Raw genomic sequence first — 21,611 nt, 5'->3', positions numbered from 1 at the left:
TACCTGTGTGCTGTGTTTCTGTTCTCTGTCCTGAGTCCACTCATGCATCCCTCATGACAGAACTTGCTGAAAGATACTTTATTCCATTCTTTTGTAGGTTCTGTCACTCCAAAACCTGGTAAGAGATTGGATTAATGTCTTTACTGAGGGATACCAAGTAGAATTTAGGAAATTTTCTGGCTTCTCTCTACTGTCTTGGCCAGAGGTCATTGTCATTCATTCTTGAAGAGGACCCAAATAAGATCAATATCTTGTAGTAAAAGTGTGTTGTTGTCATGTGGCAGATTAGTACATGACACGTTTGGGAGGAGATACCACAGGTCAGCCATAAATAATCCAAATGAAAATTTGGTGTAGAGATGTCTTTAAATTTGCACATCTCACATTTTTTTTCAGCTACTTAAATTCCGCTTTGTTCATATACCTTCTTCAACTCAAACATTCCATTTAGTGACTTCCATGTCTCACCATCAAGTTCAAAGTTCTCTATAGAGACTTTGAGGATGTTTTTCTATTACTTCATTTTTAAAAAAATATTTATGTATTTTCATCCATATACATTTGTATATTTTAAGTTACAATTTTTTTCCACTCTCTGTTTCCACCCCTGACACCTCACTGGTGAACAGTCAAGTTAACATTGAACATACATATTTTGGTAAAACATGTCTGCACATTAGTCTTTTCCTTATGAGGAATTAGGATTAAGGGAAAGAGATACATAAGAGATAATTTTTATAAAGTGTTCATCATATTCTGAAAGGTTGGGTGTTCTTTTTTTAATTATTATGTTTTTCTCTCTCTTGATGTGGATAACATTGTCCATAGTCAATATAATATGGTTGTCCTAGTTTTCTGATCTACTGACAGGGGTTGCTTCCATTAGGATTGATCATCTCACAATGTTGTTGTTAATGTGTACACTATTCTCTTGGTTCTGCTCCCTTCTCTTAGCAACAGATCCTGTAAGTCATACTATGCTTCTCTAGAGTCTGACCATTTATGCTTTCTTATAGAACAATTATATTCCGTACTATTCATGTACCATAACTTGTTTAGCCATTCCCCAATTGATGGACATCCCCCAATTTTCCAATTCTTTGTCCCTACTAAAAGAACTTCTATGAATATATCAGAACATGTGGGACTTTTCCTACTTTTTTATAATTTCTTCTGAATATATACCTAGAATTGGAATTGCTGGGTTAAAGGGTATAAACAGATTTATTGCTCTTTGGGCATAGTTTCATATTGTTCCCCAGAATGGTTGAATCTGTTCACAACTCTGCTACTAATGTATCTGTCCCAGTCCTCCTATAACTTATCAAACATTGATCATCTTCCCTTTTTCTCATCTTGGTCAATCTGATAGATGAAGTGATATCTTGTTATTTTAATTTGAATTTCTCTAATCAATAATGATTTGTAACAATTTTTTCATATGATTTAATATAGCTTTAATTTCTTCATTTGAAACTTGTCCATTCATATCCTTTGACCATTTGTCAATTGGGGAATGACTTGTAACCTTATAAATTTGATGCAATTCTCTATATATTTTAGAAATGAGACCATTATCAGAATTCACAGTTGTAAAGACTGTTTCTCAGCATTCTGCATTCCTTCCAATTTTGGCAGCATTGATAGGATTAAGCAAAAAAATTTTAAATTTAAAATAGTCAAAATCATTCATTTTGCATTTTATAATTCTTGTTTGGTCAAAAATTTATCCCCTTCAATAGATCTGATAACAGGAGTATTTCTTGGTCATAATATGTTTTTGCCATACTATTTTACACATTTTCCGACAATTTTTTGTCAGATAGTGAGTACTTATCCCAGTGGTTCATATCTTTGGATTTGTCAAATAATATATTGCTGTACTCATTTACTGTAGTTTCTTTGAACCTATCTTAATCCACTGAGCCATTACTCTTTTTCTTAACCAGTGCCAGGCAGTTTCAATGACTGCTGCTTTATAGTTTAGTTTTAGATCTGGTAGAGATAGGTCACCTTCCTTTACATTTTTTCCCATCAGTTTCCTTTCTATTCTTGAACTTTTTTGCTGCTCCAGATCACTTTTGTTATTATTTTTTAGTCTGTAATGTAGTTATTTCATTAATATAGAACTGAATAAATAATTTAATTGGAGTATAATTGTCCTTTTTACTATATCAGTTTTTCTTTAACCATGAGCAGGTGACAGTTTTCGAATTATTTCTATCTGACTTTATTTGGCTGAGAAGTGCTTTATAATTGTGATCATACACTTTCTGGGTTTGTCTTGGGAGGTAGACTTCCAAATATTTAATGTCTCTTAAAATGGAATTTTTCTTTTCATCTCTTGTTCTTGGGCTTTATTGTTCATATATAGAAATGCTGATGATTTTGTGGGTTCGAATTACTTATTTTTATTCCCATATGAAGATTTGCTTTTGTGAGTTCTATGTAAAATAATATTTTAGGCATACATATTGACAGTTGAACAAGTCCAGTTCATGAGAATCATTCTTTTAGCTGAAAATTTCACACTTTGCAATTCATCTGGAGAAAGTGCCCAGTACCTAATCATGCCAACTATTCTTTAGATTATTTCTAAAACAACTGAAAAGAAATAAATCCAGTTCCTTGGCATGGAACTAGAATATTATCCAAGTTTCCCAGGCATACAACAATGAGATATGCAAAATGGCATTGTAGAACTTCAGTTTGCTGGGTAGTCAAAAAGTTTTGTTATCCCATACTTTCCTGCAGAGCCTCTCAATATCGAGCTAGCACTGGCAATGAGTGTTTCCATATTATATTTTAGATATCATGGGGAGGTATGCTTCCAAAATAAGTGATCTTATCCACAGCATTCAAAGTTTCTCCATTTGATTTAACACATAAGCATGTTGTGGTGCTGTCTATTGGTGAATTTATGATTTATTGGGGTCAATTGTTTAACCAAAATTTCTCCAAATGGCAAGGAATCAATTTACACTCTATTATATCTCAGCCTCAGAAGCTACATTGAGTGTATAATCATGGTTTACATGCTATGGTCATAGTGATCAATGTAGACAGAACCAACTAGTTACTGGCCCTTTATATAATAATACATTCTAGAATAGTGAAAGGGATTGATTTTCCTCTCATTGACTAGAGAGTGTTAAAAAAAGTGTTAGCCCAATCAGTCCAACAATGTATCTTCTCTATGTTTTAAAGATCACTGTTGATAAATTCATTAATCACATATTAAAATTCTTTAATTGGTTGAAATGCAATTGATATTGAACAGAAAGTCTGAGGATATTTGGAGTTGGTAAAGTGTCTTACTATCAACTTGTTCAACTTAAGTTTTGAATGCTTCAACAATTAAGACTCTTAATGCTTCTTAAACTCAAAAAAATCTCATTCAGTGCTTACTAAAGGCAAAATAGCATTGTGGCCCAAAGAAAAAGACAAGAAATATTGCTCTTAAAAATGTATATCCTACTAGAAGAAACAATATGAGAACAGATAAAAAATAAAAGATAAATAATTTGAGGGAGGAGAAAACTTCAAATTAGCTATTATACAAATAAGACTATATTTCTATATATTGGATATGTTTACATATAGATTTTTACTCATGTACACTTGACTCTGGAATAAACTAAAAAAAATGAAAGGAGTTAAGGCGAATTATTCTTTTGTAAGTAAATTCAACAGCACATATTGAGATTTGTCCCAATCAGCAAATGCATATTGTTTCAATAAATAATATTTCTTTTTTTCCCAAGAATTAGAAAAAGGAAAGATCATGCTTTATTTTCATTTTCACATCTTTTAAACAAGTTACTTTATCTTTTGTCTTTGAATTATCAAAAACAGAAATCAGACTTATTTCAACATGTGAGCATTTAACCTTATCAATACATATAACAACTTCTCCATGAATGAGTTCAATGGTCTTCAAAATTTGTTGCAACCAAAATTAAAAAAAAACACTTTGTGGCTGAAGAGAATCTCTCTGAAGTTAATAAAATTAATCCTTGGACAACATAGAAAATCTTTTTCTTTTCTTTTTTTTCCCTCAACCTGAAGATAAATCTTCACTAGTGGGTCACTTCCACATTATTGGAAGTGATTGGGCTGATAATTTATGATTGAAAATATTTCTAATAATAGTGGTTTTATAATCTTAAACCACATAAAACCTTCAATAGTGTAGTATTTTTAGTTTAAAAATGAGTCAAATTTATCTTTTATATAATTCTTGTGACTTTTGTAGTACTAACAAGAAGCACCCTCTACCAATTCAGCAGCAAAGAAAAAGAATTCAACTTCAACTAAATAACAACAAAATCAAATTTCCCCAAATAACAACAATCCTAATAGTATTTGTAGTATTTGTGCAGTTCACATGATGAATAAAAGAACTGCCAAAGACTTGACCCCCTGTAATTGGAATCATGTGTGTGTGTGTGTGTGTGTGTGTGTGTGTGTGTGTGTGTTTCTTGGAGACTTTTCAATCCACAATTTATCTCTTCTTTAGTTGCCTCTACTGGACCATTATTTCCTTAATGCAGTGGTTTCCCATCCTGTCACCTTGCTTTGTCCCTCTATTCTCTTTCTTGCAATCCAATGTCTCACTCTAATTCATGTTCAGTATCCCTTATTATCATTATGCATCTCTATTTCCTCATTGTTCACTGTCAAGGTTCTGTAATGCTTTCAGTTCAGTGCCTGCTAAAGTTGAATCTCCATTCTAATATTTCTAGTTTTTGAAGCTGCTCTCTTCTGGGACTCTTCCCTACGCTGTTCAATTTCTCATTTTTTCCACTTTTTAATACCTATTTCATTGCTCTCTGTTGTGGAATTTGTAGCATAATTATGTCCTGATAAAATAATCAGAACCACCGAGTTCTCAGGATATTTGACACTGTCCATCTCACAAATTTGGAGCCAGAATGCTTCTGCAATATTAAAAATGTTCTTCTTTTCCAATAGAATATAATAAACCTACATTTCATATAATGGATTCTCTGTAATAACTATAGGAACCTTTTCCTGTTCAGTAGTATCAAGACAAATCTATATTCTTCTCTGGAATAAAATACGGGTCAGCCCACGAGCTCTATGCTTCCCTTTGAATCAGTACCTCACATTGAAGCTCAGGATTCTGAGAAATCCTCTTTGTTTTCTCGTTCTTTCTTGTCTTTTTCTTCTACATATTCCCCTATGATAGAGGGCTATCATTGAAATTAAAATGGTGGCTATCTCAATAAAGCAATTGGGACTCTTGAAGTGAGAGAACTAAGGCTAATAATTGCTCTAAGTACTGCCAGTTGAAACACAAAGATGAATATATAGGAAAATCTTTAATTTTGCCTATATTTAAGTATAATATCCAGATAAGGAATAATGAGGCTTTATCAAATCGAAAATGACCAGAAGATGTGAATTATAAAGTATGAAGAAAATGTAAATGCTGATGAAATAATTAATATTCATCTTAATGGATGATTACTTTAAGAAATAATGACAAAACATTCCAAATAACATAAGTGACTTTATATAAAACATGCCTGTTTTGCAGGAATGGTAGAATTGAAACAACAATTTTAGAAGATGCTTCTAGATTTAAGCAAAAGGATGGTTTACCCAAATATCCCAAACAATAATTTGCATACTTATTGTGATTCTCCTGTGAAGGAGAAATAGACATTTTCACATTCAGTATAATTTCCTATTCTGCTTTCATTTCTTTAAGATTATTATGCCTCGAAAAATTAAAAGAAATACTTTGTCCAACATTTTGATATACTTAATAAAGTATTAATGTATATCCATTTTTCTAGTAAATCCCTCCACACTTCAGTGACATATTCTGTCACATTCTCCCAGAGCATAAACTATTTTTGGAAATATTACTATATATTAAAGTCACTGCAAGATTCATGAACTCAGTATTGGATTTTCTGATGGGGTCAAATACTGAACTACAAAATATTTATTTTACAAATGTAAATATTTTAGCATGTCACAAGTGATACAATATCCTGCAATATATACATATCCTGTATATATACATATATGTACATATATGTATATATATTAAAAATGTACTATTATTGAAATTAGATAATCAGGTCTTTTACTTTCCCAGAAACTTCTCATCTGAAACTTATAAAGTATCTTGGCATCTTTTTGATTACCAACAAATGGCTGAAGAACTATAATGCATTTGATCTTCTTGCTATTCCTTGCACATGGCACTCCATCTCTTGACTTTAAACATCTTCACTGTCTCCTGTGCCTGAAATTTTCTCCCTTCTCCACTCTACTTTGTTTCTCTTAGATTCCTTTAAGACTCATCTCTTTCTACAAGAACCCTTATCAAAACACATACTCACACTATATAGAAATATAAATCCACCAACATTTGTCCCCCATGCAAGAAACTCACTCCACCTAGAGAGTGAAAGATCAGTGTAAGGAAAAAAATTCAAAATTTTAATTTAGTTTTCAAGATTGAATGCTCTATAAATGGGATTGGTTTAGAACACATAATTGATGCCATGTGTATAGCTAATCAGATCAGGATATGAAGAAAGATTATCTTTGTTGATATATATGAAACTTGGGTAAAGTAATGCAGTTGTTAAAAATTGACTCTGTTGTGGAATTTGTAACATAATTATGTCAGGTCCATAGACTGATGGGATGACCTAACATTAACTAAACCAGCAGGAGAAGTAGTTACAGCAACAATTCCTTCAATCTAAAAGCTGCAAATATGAATTTATCTGACAGAGTCAAAAGCACAAGTTATCTGTTTTGTCTATGAACATTGATACCATTTAGTCTAAGTAACTCCACAGTGGATTCATATAAATATAATATAAAACATTTTAATATTCATAATTATCACAAATATATGCACATATTTTATTTATAGATGCATGCATGTATCATATGCAATATATGTGTTTGTACTTTTCTTTGACATTATATAAAAGATAGTCTTTCGTTACTACAACATGGCTATCATAAATCAAATTTTGAGAGAAATCATTTTGTGTGACATCTAATGATTCTTGTCTTTTTTTCCCTTCCTCCCCCTTCACTCTTTCTTTCTTTTTCCCTTCCTTCCTTCAGTTTTTCTTTCTTTGTTTCTTTGGTTTTTTTTTTTCCCTTAGAAATTGCTCTGGAAGACAGTCTTTTTCATTTATAACAATGGATTAAGCAATGTATAATGCAAAGTGCTCACAAGAGCTGAAATTTTCATATTCAAAAACATTGAATTCACTTTATGAAATTTCAGAAGCAGCATTGAATTTGTCTTCAAATCATTGCTTTTATTAAAACATTAGTGTTCATTTCTCAATGGAATGATTTATAAAAAATTTGGTTGTTTTATTTAACCTGGTGAAGGTAAAATATACTGTCAGTACATATTGTGATCTCCAAGTTTTAATATCATGTGATGGAGTTTTTATTTAACTTTAGCTATTACAAAAACAAATAAAGAAGACACACTAATCTATGTTGATGCAAAGTGTCATCTAGAAAGAACCACAGAGATGGTTATTGAGATTAACAGATAAAGCCCTTTAAACAAGAATAAAGGGATACTGATATTTATATTTAGATCATTGGTATCAAAAGCGTAAATTTCTATGTTATCACTTAGTTTTTCTTAAATAGTACGTTCATTTTAGGATTAATTGGATATTTCACACATATATAAATGTCGAAGTGTTCTTGATGTGTTTTCTCATTAAACATGTATCCAAAGTCAAAAGTTTAATTAAAACATCAAAAACAACAATATTTATGACATTTAGCACATATTAATTTCTGAAACTAGGGATTGAGCTTTGACATTAGACTCAATGCTTGTTAGGATTAAATACATCATAAATGGAAAAAAAGAAGTTTAGTCTGAAAGGACAGAGATTTTTTTTTTAATCCTAAAAAAAGCAACCTAAAAATAATACCATATCCTTTCATAGAGCAAATATATTATACAATCTATGGTATGTCTCAAATATTAAAAGGATTATTTTTTCAGATTCATTTTACATAGCATTCAGAATCAATGATTTAAATAATAATTATTTTAACTGGCATGTAATGTAACTTTAGATGGATTTCTAAATTCATTTCTGGTTTGGTGTTTTCCTTTTAATATTTAAAAAAGTAACTGCCAAATTGACTTCAGGTAATAACAAAGCTCAAAAAGGATTTTGAAAATCAAGTGAAGAAAGTAGAGGAAAAATAGCAAAGAGAAATGACAGTGATAGAGGAAAAAAAAATCATGAAAAAATAAGTCAGCACCTTGGTGAAGGAGGCACAAAAAACATTGATGAAAAACCATCTTAAAAACCAGACTTGGCCAAATGGGAAAAGAGGTGCAAAAATACAATGAGGAGAAGGTCTCTCAAGGCAGACTTGACCATTGACCAAATGGAAAAGTAGATAAAATGTTCAATGAAGAAAATAAATAATTAGAATATAGAATTGAGTAAAGGGAAGTTGGTGACTTTTTGAGGAGATAAGAAGCAATTAAAGAAAATCAAAAGAATGAAAATATCCTATCAGAAAGGCAACTGACCTGGAAAATAGATGCAGGAGAAGTAATCTAATAATTTTGGATTACCTGAAAACCATGATCAGAACAAGAGCCTAGATATCATATTTCTTTTTTTTTCTTCAGATCGAAATTGATCCTGCTGTGAAAGAAAAATGAGATTCACAAGGAAGAAGGAACTATATGATACAAAACTTTTAAAAATTGAAAACAATAAGCATTGTAGATGCAATTTTTCCAAAAATATATCTATTGATTACCTCCTAAAAGAGATCCCAAAATGGAAAGTCCCATGAATATTGTAGCCAAATTTCAGAGATCCCAGATCAAGAACAAAATATTACAAGGAATCAGAAAGAAACAATATAATCCTTGTGGAACAAAGTATTTTAGTGCTTAGAATATGATACTCTTGAAAGCAAAGGAACTTGGATTATAGGCAAACATCGAATACCCAGAAAAACTGAGCATACTCTTTCAGGGAAAATGATGTTCATTCAGTGAAATAGAGAAATTTCAAACTTTCATCATAAAAAGTATAGAGCTAAAGCATAAAAACAAAAACCACAAACAAAAACAAATCTAAAGTGAGGTATAAAAAGAAAATAGGAAAGGGAAATCATAAGAGATGTAATTATGCCGAAATGTTTGTATTCCTTATGGGAAGATAATACTAACTCTCATGAAATCTTCTATTTATTGGGGCACTTAGAAGATATAGATAGGGCATAGGTGGGAGCTGAATATCAAGGAATAATATAAAAAAATTGTGTTAAGGGGTGAAAGAGGAATATATGACTGAAATGGAAGAGAGAGGAAGTAAAAGGGAGTGAGTGAGGCTTACTCTCATCAGAATTGGCTCTAAGTGAGAATAGCATACAAACTCAATTCTATGTATAAATCCATCTTATCCTACAGGAAAGTAGTAGGGGTAGAAAGATGGGATGGTCAAAGAAGGGAGAACGGATTGAGGTAAGATACTCAGAAGCAAAATGTTTTTGAGGAGGGATAGGATAGAATAAATGAGGTTAGAGGGAATAGAATAGAGAAAGGAGAAAAAGGATGGAATAAATGAGTGTTGGGAAATAGAATAGAGGTTAAAAATAGTAACTGGGGAAAAATATTGAAAAAAATTTCTCTGATAGAGGCACATTTCTCAAACATAGAGAATTGAGTTAAATTCATAAAGACAAGGTTGTTCCCCAATTAATAAATGATCAAAAGAAATTAATAACTTTTGGATGGGGTTATCAGTGTTATCCATTATCCCATTTAAAAAAAAATATTCTAACTCCCTATTGAATGGAGAAATGCAAATTAGGACTATTGTGAGACACTACCTTATGCTTGGCTTGGCTAATGTGCTTGCTTAATGTTTGTCCTTTGTTTTCAAAGAAGACAAGGACAACAGAGAGATGATGCCATGACAAGCACATGAATTGGATTTCAATGAGGATGATGCTGTGCTAATTCATCAGATTCACTTTCTGTTCCAGAGACTTCTGGGTACAGTGGTCAGATATGAATCAAAACAACTTAAGATGATTTGGATGTGAAGCAATCAGTATTAAGTGACTTGCCCAAGGTCACATAATTAGTAAGAATCACATATCTGGGGCCAGATTCAAACTCCTGCTCCTGATTCCAAGACCAGTGCTTTAATCCCTGTGCCATCTAACTACCCAAATGCATTGGTTAATAGGACAGCAAAGGAAAATGACAAATGCTGGAGGGAATGTAAGGACAATGAGACATAAAGAAATTCTTGGAGGAGTTGTGAAAGGATTCAACCACACTGTAAAACAATTTGTAGTCTTGCCCAAAGGGCTATAAAATCATGCGTACACTTTTACCTAGAAACAAAAATGGGATGGAAAAGGATGTTGAAGGATATTTATAGCAGTTCATTTCTGAATATAAGAAATTATAAATTACAGAGATAATCATCAGTTGGGTTATAACTGAACAAGTTGTGGTATGTGATTGTGATGGAATGCTATTTTGCTATAATAAAAGATGTTTCTGATGATCTTATTTAAACCTGAAAAGACTAACATGAGCAATGCAATGTGAAATGCAGTATGTGCATAGTCACAATAATATTGTAGGATGATCAGCTGTGAATGACTTGGTTTTTCTTAGTAGTTCTATAAACCAAAACATCTCTGAAAGACTTCTAATAAAGAATGCTATCCAACTCAAAGAAAGAGTTAATGCTTTTTGAAATCAGAAAAAGAATCCTTTGTTTTTTCTCTTACTTAAAAAAATCCAGCAACACAGAATTATTGGGGAGTGTTCAACTATGATAAACCTAATTCCATTTAGCACTTCAGTGACCAAATATAATTCTAAGAGATGTGTAATGGAAAATATTTTCAGAAGAAAAAATACTACAGAAATTGAATGCATGCCAAAGCATATTATTTTCATTTTTTAAAATTTGCTTTGTCATTTTATCTTTTTTACCATTAGTTCTGATTCTTCTTTAACATCTTGACTAACATGGAAATATTTAAACATGATTTTATATAAATAAAATCTATATCAGATTACTTGCTCTTGTGGGGAGAGTATGGAGGGAGGTAAAAAATTGTGAATCTCAAAATTTTACCAAAAATGATTATTGAAATCTATCTTTACATGTAATTGAAAAAATATAACACATTAAAAAAGACAAAAAAAACAAAATAGGAAGAAATCAGTGTAACTGATGAATTCATTTAAAAAGTCTGAAGATACATTCACTGTAAAACACTTGTGAACCTATCACCTCTGCAAAAGATTGTGGAGAGAGAATATGCTTATATTTGTTCTTTATAGTTTTGCAACATTCACTTTTGATTTATTTGTGTTAATTCTTTCCCTTTATATTGTTAGTCATTGTATATATTATTTTATTTGCTCTGCTTATTTCACTTTACCTCAATTTATACAGATCATTCCATGCCTTTACAAATTTTACAACTTTGATGAAGTTATCATTTGTCACAATATCTTCCTGATTTGCTAGGATTTTCTAAGTAAAACATAGATTCAACAGCAATGGAGATGGGAATATTTATAAAATTTCAGAATACAGTTTAAGTGTTCAGACTCCAATTCTAGCAGGTTTATATCTTTTATTTCTTTTGATATTTTTCACCATTAAAATCAAGATTATTTAAGGAATATGTGTTTTCATTTAGATAAAAATAACTTTTTTAAATTATTTAAATAATTTATTTTTAGCAACTACTTCCAATGGTAGTTTTAAATCATTCATTTTATTTGCAAGGTTTCAAGTTTTACAATTTTTCTCCCTCCCTTTCTTCCTTCTCCTCTCCACACCCCCAACAAAAAGCAAACTGATATACATTTTACCTTTGTAACCATACTAAGCATGAATCAAAATTGAATGTGCTGTAGGAAAAGAGTTATATCCAAAAGGTAGGAAAAAAACTTTAGAAATAACAAATTTCCATAATACATAAGACAATTTAAAAATTGAATAAGATTAGTTTTGGTCTTCCTTTAAACTCCATAGTTCCTTCTTTGGATACAGATGGTATTTTCCATCATAAATCCCTTAACATTGTCTTTTATTACTTTTGAAATGAACAAGTCTGTCATAGTTGATCATTGCCCCGTGTTGTTGCTAGTGTGTATGATGTTCTTCTGTTTGTGTTCATTTCACTCAGCATCAATTCATGCAAGTCTTTCCAGGTTTTTCTGAAATCCTATCCCTCATAATTTCTTATAGAACATTAGTGTTCCATCACATGCATATACTACAATTTGTTTAGTCATTCCCGAATTAATGGGAAGCCCCTCAGTTTTCAATTTTTGACACTACAAAAAGTACTATGAATATTTTTTGTACATATGGAATTTTTGCCATTTTTCATGATCTCTTCAAGATATCGACCCAGTAGGAGAATTACAGGATCAAAGTGTAATTGCCAGGATACACATTTTTATTACCCTTTGGGCATAATTCCAAATTACTCTCCAGAAAAATTGTATCATGTCACAACTCCACCAACAATGCATTAGTGTCCCTATTATCCCATAACTCCTCCAACATCTTTTCTAGCCATATTGGCCAATCTGAGAGGTGTGAATTGGTACCTCAGATATGCTTTATTTAGCATTTCCCTAATCAATAATGATTTAGAACAATTTTTAAGATGACTATAGATAGCTTTGATTTCTTTGAGAATTGTCTTTCCATATAATTTGACCATTTGTCAATTAGGGAATGATTTGCTTTTTTTATAAATTTGACTCAATTCTCTGTTTATTTTAGAATAAGTCCTTTGTCAGGAAACACTAGCTGTAAAAATTGTTTTCCATTTTGTTACATTTATTTTAATCTTGGTTGCAGTGTTTTTGTTTGTGCAAAAACTTTTTAATTTAATGCAATCAAAACTATCCAGTTTGTTTTATATAATGACTCTCATCTTTGATCATAAACTGTTCCTCTTTTCATAACATTGAAAATTGTAAATGTACTATTAGAATGATCAGGAAGGAAATGATTTTAAACTCTTTTTAAATTGTCCTTACACAATTGGTATTCATTAAGAAGTCTTGCAAAATTTTTCTCAGATGCTTCTTGAATTCATATGCTAATTTCCTATTCTATAATGACACACTCCCTAAATCATGGACTATAAACTCATTCTTCCTAATTGTTTCTGCATCTCCATAATCTCACCTTCCAATGCATTTGTCACCCAATACACCTCTCCCTTTTTCATCTCATAAATCCATTGCATTTTTTAAATGTAGTAATTCTTTGTGCAATTTTTCTATTGAATTTTTTCTTTACTTTCACAAAATCATAGAATCTCAGAGTTGTGATGAACTCTCTGCAACTGGACAAATGATATCACAGTTCTTCATATTATAAATCTGGCATCCTGGAGAAGTAGGGACATTTCATTATTTAAAAGTATAAAAATGAAATATCACGTAACTGTTGTAGGAATAGTAATATAACTGAAGTACATGAATGGAAAAAAGTAAAATCATTATATATTAAAGAGGTAGGATTATTAGGCCTTGTGAAAAATTGATATTTGGAATAAATCTGAACTTATAAATCTGTGGACTGAGAGAAAATAGTATCATTTTCATCATTTTCAAATTCCATGATAACAGAATCATTAGTTATCTACCAGATATCTTTCTAAGTATATCCCATTAGTAGAGAAAAATCAATATATTCAAATCAGTACACATTAAATTTCTCAGTAAATGTGCCATTTCCTGCTCTCTTACCTTTGCATGGGATGTGCTCCAAGACTGAAATTGCTTCAGTACTAACCCATATCTTTTGCAATACCTGATAACATTCTAGGCTCATTCTGGCTCATTATGACATTTAATTTCCCTTGATCTCCTAAGTTTTTGATCTTGTCAACCTACAATATCCTGAATTACTTATATAAATATGTGCTCCATCCAAATACATGAAAAACCATTTTTAACATTTTTTTCTTTTCTTTTGAATTCTAAATTATCTCTTTTGATCTCTTCCTATGGGGAAAAGAAGAAATTAAATGTAATCCATATATGTGCAGTCATACAGAGCATTTATGTGTTAGACACATTGATAAAGAAAAACATACCACTACAACAACAGAAAAAGAATAATGGGTGGGGAAAGCACGCTTTCATTCACATTCAGATCCCATCAGTTCTTTCTCTGAAGGAGGATAGTATTTTTCATTTTAAGTCCTCTGAACATTGTCTTAGATCTTTGTACTGCTGAGAATAACTAAGTCATTTTTATGATTACCATGTAATCTTGCTGCTTCTGTGTGTACATTGTTTTCCTGACTCTGCTCACTTCTCTTGCAACAATTTATATAAGACAGGCCTAGTTTAATCTGAAAGTATCCTATTCATAATTTCTTAAAGCATAGTAGAATTTCTTCAGAATAATATGCTACAGTTTGTTCAACCATTCCTTAATTGGTAGGCATCTCCTCACTTTTGAATTATTTACCACCACAGAAAGAACTGCTATAAATATTTCTGTACCTATAAGTTCTTTTTCCTTTTTAAAATCTCTTTAGGATATAGACCTAGTAGTGCTATTGCTAGATGTACAATTTCATGGTCTTCTAACATTGTTTCAAATTGCTTTCCATAATGACTGGATCAGTTCACAATTCCAACAATAATGTCCCAGTTTCTCAAGTTTCCCAAGATTCCCACATTCCATAAAACATTTGTCATTTGCCTTTTTTATCCTTTTAAAAAATTAAATGATATGAAGTGGTTATACAGTTGTTTTATTTTCAATAACTCTAATCAACAGTAAATTGGATTTGAACTTCCTGTTCATATAATTTTACCATTTATCAATTGAGAAATGACTTGCACTCATATAATTTTTAGCGATACATATATATGAGAAATAAGTCTTACATCAGAGAAAGTTGTTATAAAAATCTTTCTCAGTGTTCTTTTTCGTCTAATTTTGACTGCATTATAGTATGAATGTTTGTGAAAATTTTTTCAATTAAATGTGATTAAATTATATCTATTATATCTAGTAATACACTCTATTACTTTTTTGATAAAAAATATTTTCCCTTAATTATAGCTGTAACTGGTAAACTATTCCATCTTTAACTAATTAGCTAATTGCAAAGCATTTTATATTTAAATCATGTACTCATATTGAACCTGTCTTTATATTGAGTATTTCCACTCTCTATAAAAAACTATTTATGTTTCTTTGATGTACTAGTTGATCCACTCATTCAACAGGATTAGTTTATGTAGTATCCAAGTAATTTTTAATCTGTTCTTCCATTGTCCTTTACTAAATATAATTTTATTACATTACGATCCCAAAAGGATGTACTAGTTATGTCTGATTTTCTTTATTATGACTTTTGATGCCATACCATTTGGTGTGTGTGTGTGTGTTTGTGTGTGTGTGTTTGTGTGTGTGTGTGTGTGTGTGTGTGTGTGTGTGTATGTATGCATTGGCCCTAAATTGAGGAGTTCAGGAGTTTGAATCCTACCTCAGACACTTGACACTGAGTAGTTATGTGAACTCAGACATATCACTTAACACTGATTGCCTCTCACTCAAGGCCATCTCCAGTCATTCTGATTCACATGTGGCCATTGGACCAGATGACTCTAAAGGAGAAAGTGAGATTGGTGATTTGACCCCACACCCCCTCACTGAAATCTGATTCATGTGCTTGTCATGGCATAACCTCCCTGATGTTATGGTTTTCTTGAAGAATGAATGGCAAACATCATCATTATCATATAGATAGATAGATAGAGAGAGAGAGAGAGAGAGAGAGAGAGTTCAAGATTACGCAAAAAAGGAAAAATTACTCACATCTTTCTTCCCATAGTAAAAAGCTCTTCTGCTCCTCTTTTATGTGCAATAATTTATTTTATAAAATCTAGCCTTTCATCATTCTTCCAGTGCATCCTTCTTTTTCATTTTTTAATTGAATGTCATCACATTTTATTCAATTAATACCCATATTCTCTGTCCTTGCAATTTTTTTTAAGATTTTTCAAGGCAATGGGGTTAAATGGCTTGCCCAAGACCACATGGCTAGGTTATTATTAATTGTCTGAGGTCAGATTTGAACCCAGGTACTCCTGATTCTAAGGCCGGTGCTCTATTCACTGCACCACCTAGCTGCCCCCTTGCAAACTTCTAATGTCCTTAATAATGAGAACATTTTTAAGAGATACAAGTATTTACTTTCCATGTGGGAATGTGCAGTTTAACCTCATTTAATCAGGTATGATTCTTTTTTCCTATGTAACATTCTATGCTTGAGTCCTGTTTTTGAAAATCACTTCTTTTACTCACCTTAGGTCTTTTCATTATTTTTATTAAATAATTTATATATTTATTCTTCCATCTTTATGCAACAGTAGATTTCAACAAATATTTTTCTCATGGTTTTGCATTTTATATTTTTTCCCTTTCTCCTCTTTCTCCCCCCCAATACAAAGCAATATAATATAAGTTATACATGTACAATCATGCTATAGCTCTGGTCTTATAAATCAGAAATGCTTTAAAGACTACTATTTTATAAAATAAAGAATAGATTATTGTTGGTTGTGATTCTAGTTCCTTTTCCTTTTCAGAATGTCATATCATTAGCCCTCTATTCTTTAAGCAAAAGCTGAAAATTCCTATGTGATCCTCACAATCCATGATGTTTGAATTGTTTGTTTCTGCCTTTCAATATTGTCTACTTAACCCTTGAACTCTGGAACTTTCATTTTGACATCTCTATCAGAAGGAGATTGATAGGTTCTTTCAATTTCTATTTTACACTCTATTCTGGTCTGTCAGGGCAGTTTCCCTTCATAAATTCTTCAGAGATGATATATAGGCTATTCTTTTTAATCATGACTTTCAAATAGTCCAATAATTTTTAAATTATCTGTTCTGGTTCTATTTGTCAAATTAGTTGATTTTCTAATGAGATATTTCACATTATCTTCTATTTTACATTCTTTTGTTTTTTCTTCATATCTAATAGTCATTAGCTTCCATTTACTCAATTCTGCTTTTAATGAATTATTTTCTTTTTTCTTTTTTCAATTTGTTATTTTATTTTTATCCATTTGTATATGCATAATCCAAGTGACAAAATTCCCCTCCACCCTTCCTTCACACCCCTTCCCCTCATTAGGGAATAGTTAGACTAGCATTTTGCATTCATATTTCATGAAACATATTTGTACATTAGTAACTTTTGACATGAGGAATTAGGATTTAGGGAAAGAAATACATAAGACATAATTTTTATAGAGTGTTCCGATTCAGTAAGGGTTTTTTCCCCTGTGTTTTGTTTTGTTTTTCTTCCTCTGGTTGAAGATAATATAGACCATTACAGTCTAATTCAATTGTCCTAGCTCTCTGGACTACTGAGAGGAGTTGCTTTCATTAAGGTTGTTCATCTCAAGATGTTTTTGCTGTCTCCATTATTCTCTTGGCTTTACTCCCTTCGCTCAGCATCAGATCCCATAAGTCATTCCATACTTCTCTAGAGTCCGAACATTTATGGTTTTTTTATAGAACAAAAACATTCCATAGAATTCATGTACCATAACGTGTTTAGCCATTCCACAATTGATAGGCATCCCTTTAATTTCCAATTATTTGTCACTATAAAAATAACTGCTATTTTGGTACATGTAGGACTTTTCCCTTGTTTTTTTTTTTTACAATTTCTTCTGGATATAGTTCTAGAATTGGGATTGCTGGGTCAAAGGGTATGAACAGTTTTATTGCTCTTTGGGCATAGTTTCCTATTGCTCTCCAGAAAGGTTGGATCCATTAACATGATGAATTATTGTCTACAGAGAGTTTTGATATCTCCTTTTCAATTTGGCCAATTCTGCTTTGAAAGGATTTTATTCTTAGTGAATGTTAGTGCCTCTTTTTTCATTTGGCCCAATCAACTTTTTTAAGATACTTTTCTCCTCCTTGGTTTTTTTGGTACCTCTTTTACTATTTGATCTAGTCTCTTTTTGAGATGTTAGTTTCTTCACTTTTTTGTCTTCTTTACCAAGCTGATCACTGTATTTTACATAACTTTTCTATGTGGTTTCTCTTTTTTTTCTTTCTTCTGCCTTTTAATTTTCAAATCATTTTCAGCTTTTCCATGATTTGTGACCAATTCATATTTTTATTGGATGTTGCATGTAGAAATTTTGACTTTGCAATCTTCTTCTGATTGTGTATTTGATCTTTCTTATCATCATGGTATCTTTCTCAGTTCAAAGTATTTTATGTTGATGTTTGCTTATTTTCCTAGACTATTTCTGCACTTTTATTTCTTATTTAAAGTAGAGCTCTGCTTCCAATGTGTAGGAATGACAGTCCTAAGCTTCAGGGTTTTTATGAAGCTGTTTTCAGAGATACTTCCAGGGACCAGTAAGTTTGCAGTTCTTCCAAGATGGTATGATCTTCGGAGAAATATGTTTACCACTCTTCTGGACTATGTTCTGATCCGTGAATGACCATAAGCACTCTTTTCTTCCCTGGATCTTTGAGGAAGGCATCTGCTCCACTGTGGTACCAACTTCTGGTGTTCCATTGTTTTCTCATTCTCACAGAGTAATCTGTATCTGAGTATAGATAGAGTACTCCTTCAGTCTTAGTAAAGAGATCCCTGTAATCTCCTTCTGACTAATTAGCTGTTTGATCTCCTTACCATCTTTGGGCTGCAAATTCTGTAAGCAATTGGTACAGTTACTTATTCAGTGCCTTCCAAGACCTGCTCCTGGTTTGCTGTACTTGGGTCTGTGCTAGCCCAGCCTGTGCTGGACATTGCTTAGTTCTCACCCAGCTATGATAGACCTTTCATACTAACCTCAGTTGTCTTTGATTCAAAAATTATTTTTCCCTGTCCTTTATGTGGGTTCTGCTTTCTAGGACCTATTTTATGGCATTATTTAAAATTCCCCTCTCTTGAGAGAGAGCTCAACAGGTTTTGCCTCTGCCATCTTGATTCTGGCCTCTTAATGAACAATTTACTTCGGTGCAAATATCTTTGTTATCTGACCAATTATGTCTTTTAAGAAGCTTTATTCTTAAGTGAATTTTGGTACATGTTTTTCAAATTGTTGTCCTTTTTTTCTAACGAAGTTGCTGTCTCTCAAATTGTCTTTCATAACTGATTTCTTTTCCCAACCTTTGCACTGCCTCTTATATCTGATTTTTTAAAATTCTATTTTGAGCTTTCAAGGAATTCTTTTTCAGCCTGAAAGTAAATCAAAATTTTCTTTGAAGATTTGCATGTAGCAACTTTGACATTGCTGTTCTGGTCCAAGTTTATGTTTTCAGTGTCTTGTCTACAAAATTACCTTTTGTATTCTGAGGCTTTTCTTGTTGCTTTTTGCTCTTATTTCCTATCGGTTGCTTAATTTTGAACTTTATGTTAAATTTGACCTCTTCTCCTGTGGTTGAGGGTGCCTTTTTTCCAAGTTTCAGGTTTTTGATATTGCTGTTTTCAAATATAATACTAGAAATATCAAAGTTTTAAGTTGGTGTGATCTAAGGAAAGCTGTGATCACTGTTCTTCTGGTCTATGCTCTTTTATAGCCAGGAGCTGTGACCAGTATCCCAGATCCCCTGAAGTTATTTGCTCTAAGATAATAGTTTTCATCTTCCCCCAAAAAAATTAAAAAAAATTAATTCCTTCTGATAGGAATTGATTTATTCTTATCTCTGAATAACTTATTCTTATTTGTGGCATTTTTAAGGAGAAAGATGATTCTTCAGGAAAGTAGAGCATCACATTTCAAACTATGCAATCCAGTTTTATTGAGGAAAAATACATTCACATGATGGTATTCAGAGGATGGAAACACCCTAGCTTTGCTAAATCTGCTACTGTCTTAAGAACACAAGTCTAATAAAATAAAACATTCTGGGTTTTCATATGATTCTCATATGGCTCAAGTAGGACTACTGATTAGGAGGAAGTGGGTAGTCTTTACTAGGAGTGGAGATCTACATTCAGGGACTAGTGTAGATGAAGGGAATTGTGCTTTAGCTGGCATAATCCTTTCAGGTTATACTTTGTTGTTTTTTTTCAGGTTATACTTTGATAGTATAACTCAAGGGATTATAGTTTCATTAGGACTTCTTTGTTCTGTGGGGGGGATTGTTAGGAACAACATTTATCTAGGTATCATAAATTGATAGAATTACTCAATCAAGGTTTTGTTTTGCCATCATTCTTGTTCCAAAGAATAAAATATAATAAAACCAAATAAACAAACAACAAAAAAAATAAGCAAAAGACTATTCAGATAGTCTTTTCTTTCTCTTTGCTAACTATTAATAATATTGTGACAAATTGTTATGCCATTTTAAGTATTATCTTAAAAGATTTTAAGCATACAACAATTCTGTGCAAAAGGCCCTGGTGAGTAAGAAAGTTATATTTCTAAACGTTGCACTAACTACAATATGTTGTCAAGTATCCTCTTATCAGTTTTTTCTGGGCATAGTCACATCAAATGATAACATATTTATCAAGTATTTCAAAAATAGATAAAGAAAGGAAGGAAGGAAGGGAGACAGAGAGAGAAAGAGAAAGAAAAAAGAAAAAAGGAAAGAAGTGAAATAAAGAAAAATTTTGACAAATTTACAGGAAGCTATAAAATATTTTATACTAGAAATATAAATTGAGCATAAGGAAAAACTGAATTTCTCAAAAATATGTTTTGAAAATATAAATTGCTTTTATTTATGTATTTCTTTTTAAAAGAAGAAACAGAATTTAAACAAAACACATTTCAATATTTAAAGGAATAGTCTGTGAATCAAGTTTATTTGGGTTTTATTCCCAGATCTACTCTGATATTTTATTTTCCTCTTGGCATAGGCAAATGTCTTAGCCTCTACGTGCCTCATTATCTATATCTAAATAATAGAGATTACCATTGAAAATAACTGCAGTTTGCTTGCCAGAAGGTTGAAGTAACTATTTGACTACAATTATTTTTTTTTATTAAACGGTATCTTCATTTCATAAGTGGTATAGATAAGTAGCTTACAAAATGAATACCATGGAATGTGGGTAATTTGCATTAAACCGGGTGAAGATCAAGGAGAATAAGTGACATAATTGAATTATATATTTTAAAATATAATAAGCATTTATTACATTAACTTGTGAATATGAGTTAGATTACTAATAAAAGCATAGTATAACATCTTTATGAAAATCCATAATGAATACATAGGCAGTACAGGCAGATAGGCAGATAGATATAGATATATGGGGAAATATTGATGAGATACCTAGATTCCCTTGATTAATTCAAGTCACTGGGTCTAGAAGAATGCATGACATAATCTTGAAAGAACTGACATACTAACATGTCAATATTGATTATTTTAACAAAAATTATATTATAAACAAAATTATTATTATATTATAACAAAATTATTGTATATTATAACAAAAATTATTATATATTATATAAATTATTATATATTATAACAAAAATTATATTATAAATTATATTATAAATCAACAATCAT

Source organism: Macrotis lagotis, chromosome X (genome assembly GCF_037893015.1).
Source record: "Macrotis lagotis isolate mMagLag1 chromosome X, bilby.v1.9.chrom.fasta, whole genome shotgun sequence".
Taxonomy (NCBI): Eukaryota; Metazoa; Chordata; class Mammalia; order Peramelemorphia; family Peramelidae; genus Macrotis; species Macrotis lagotis.
Note: the sequence above shows the minus strand (reverse complement) of the source record.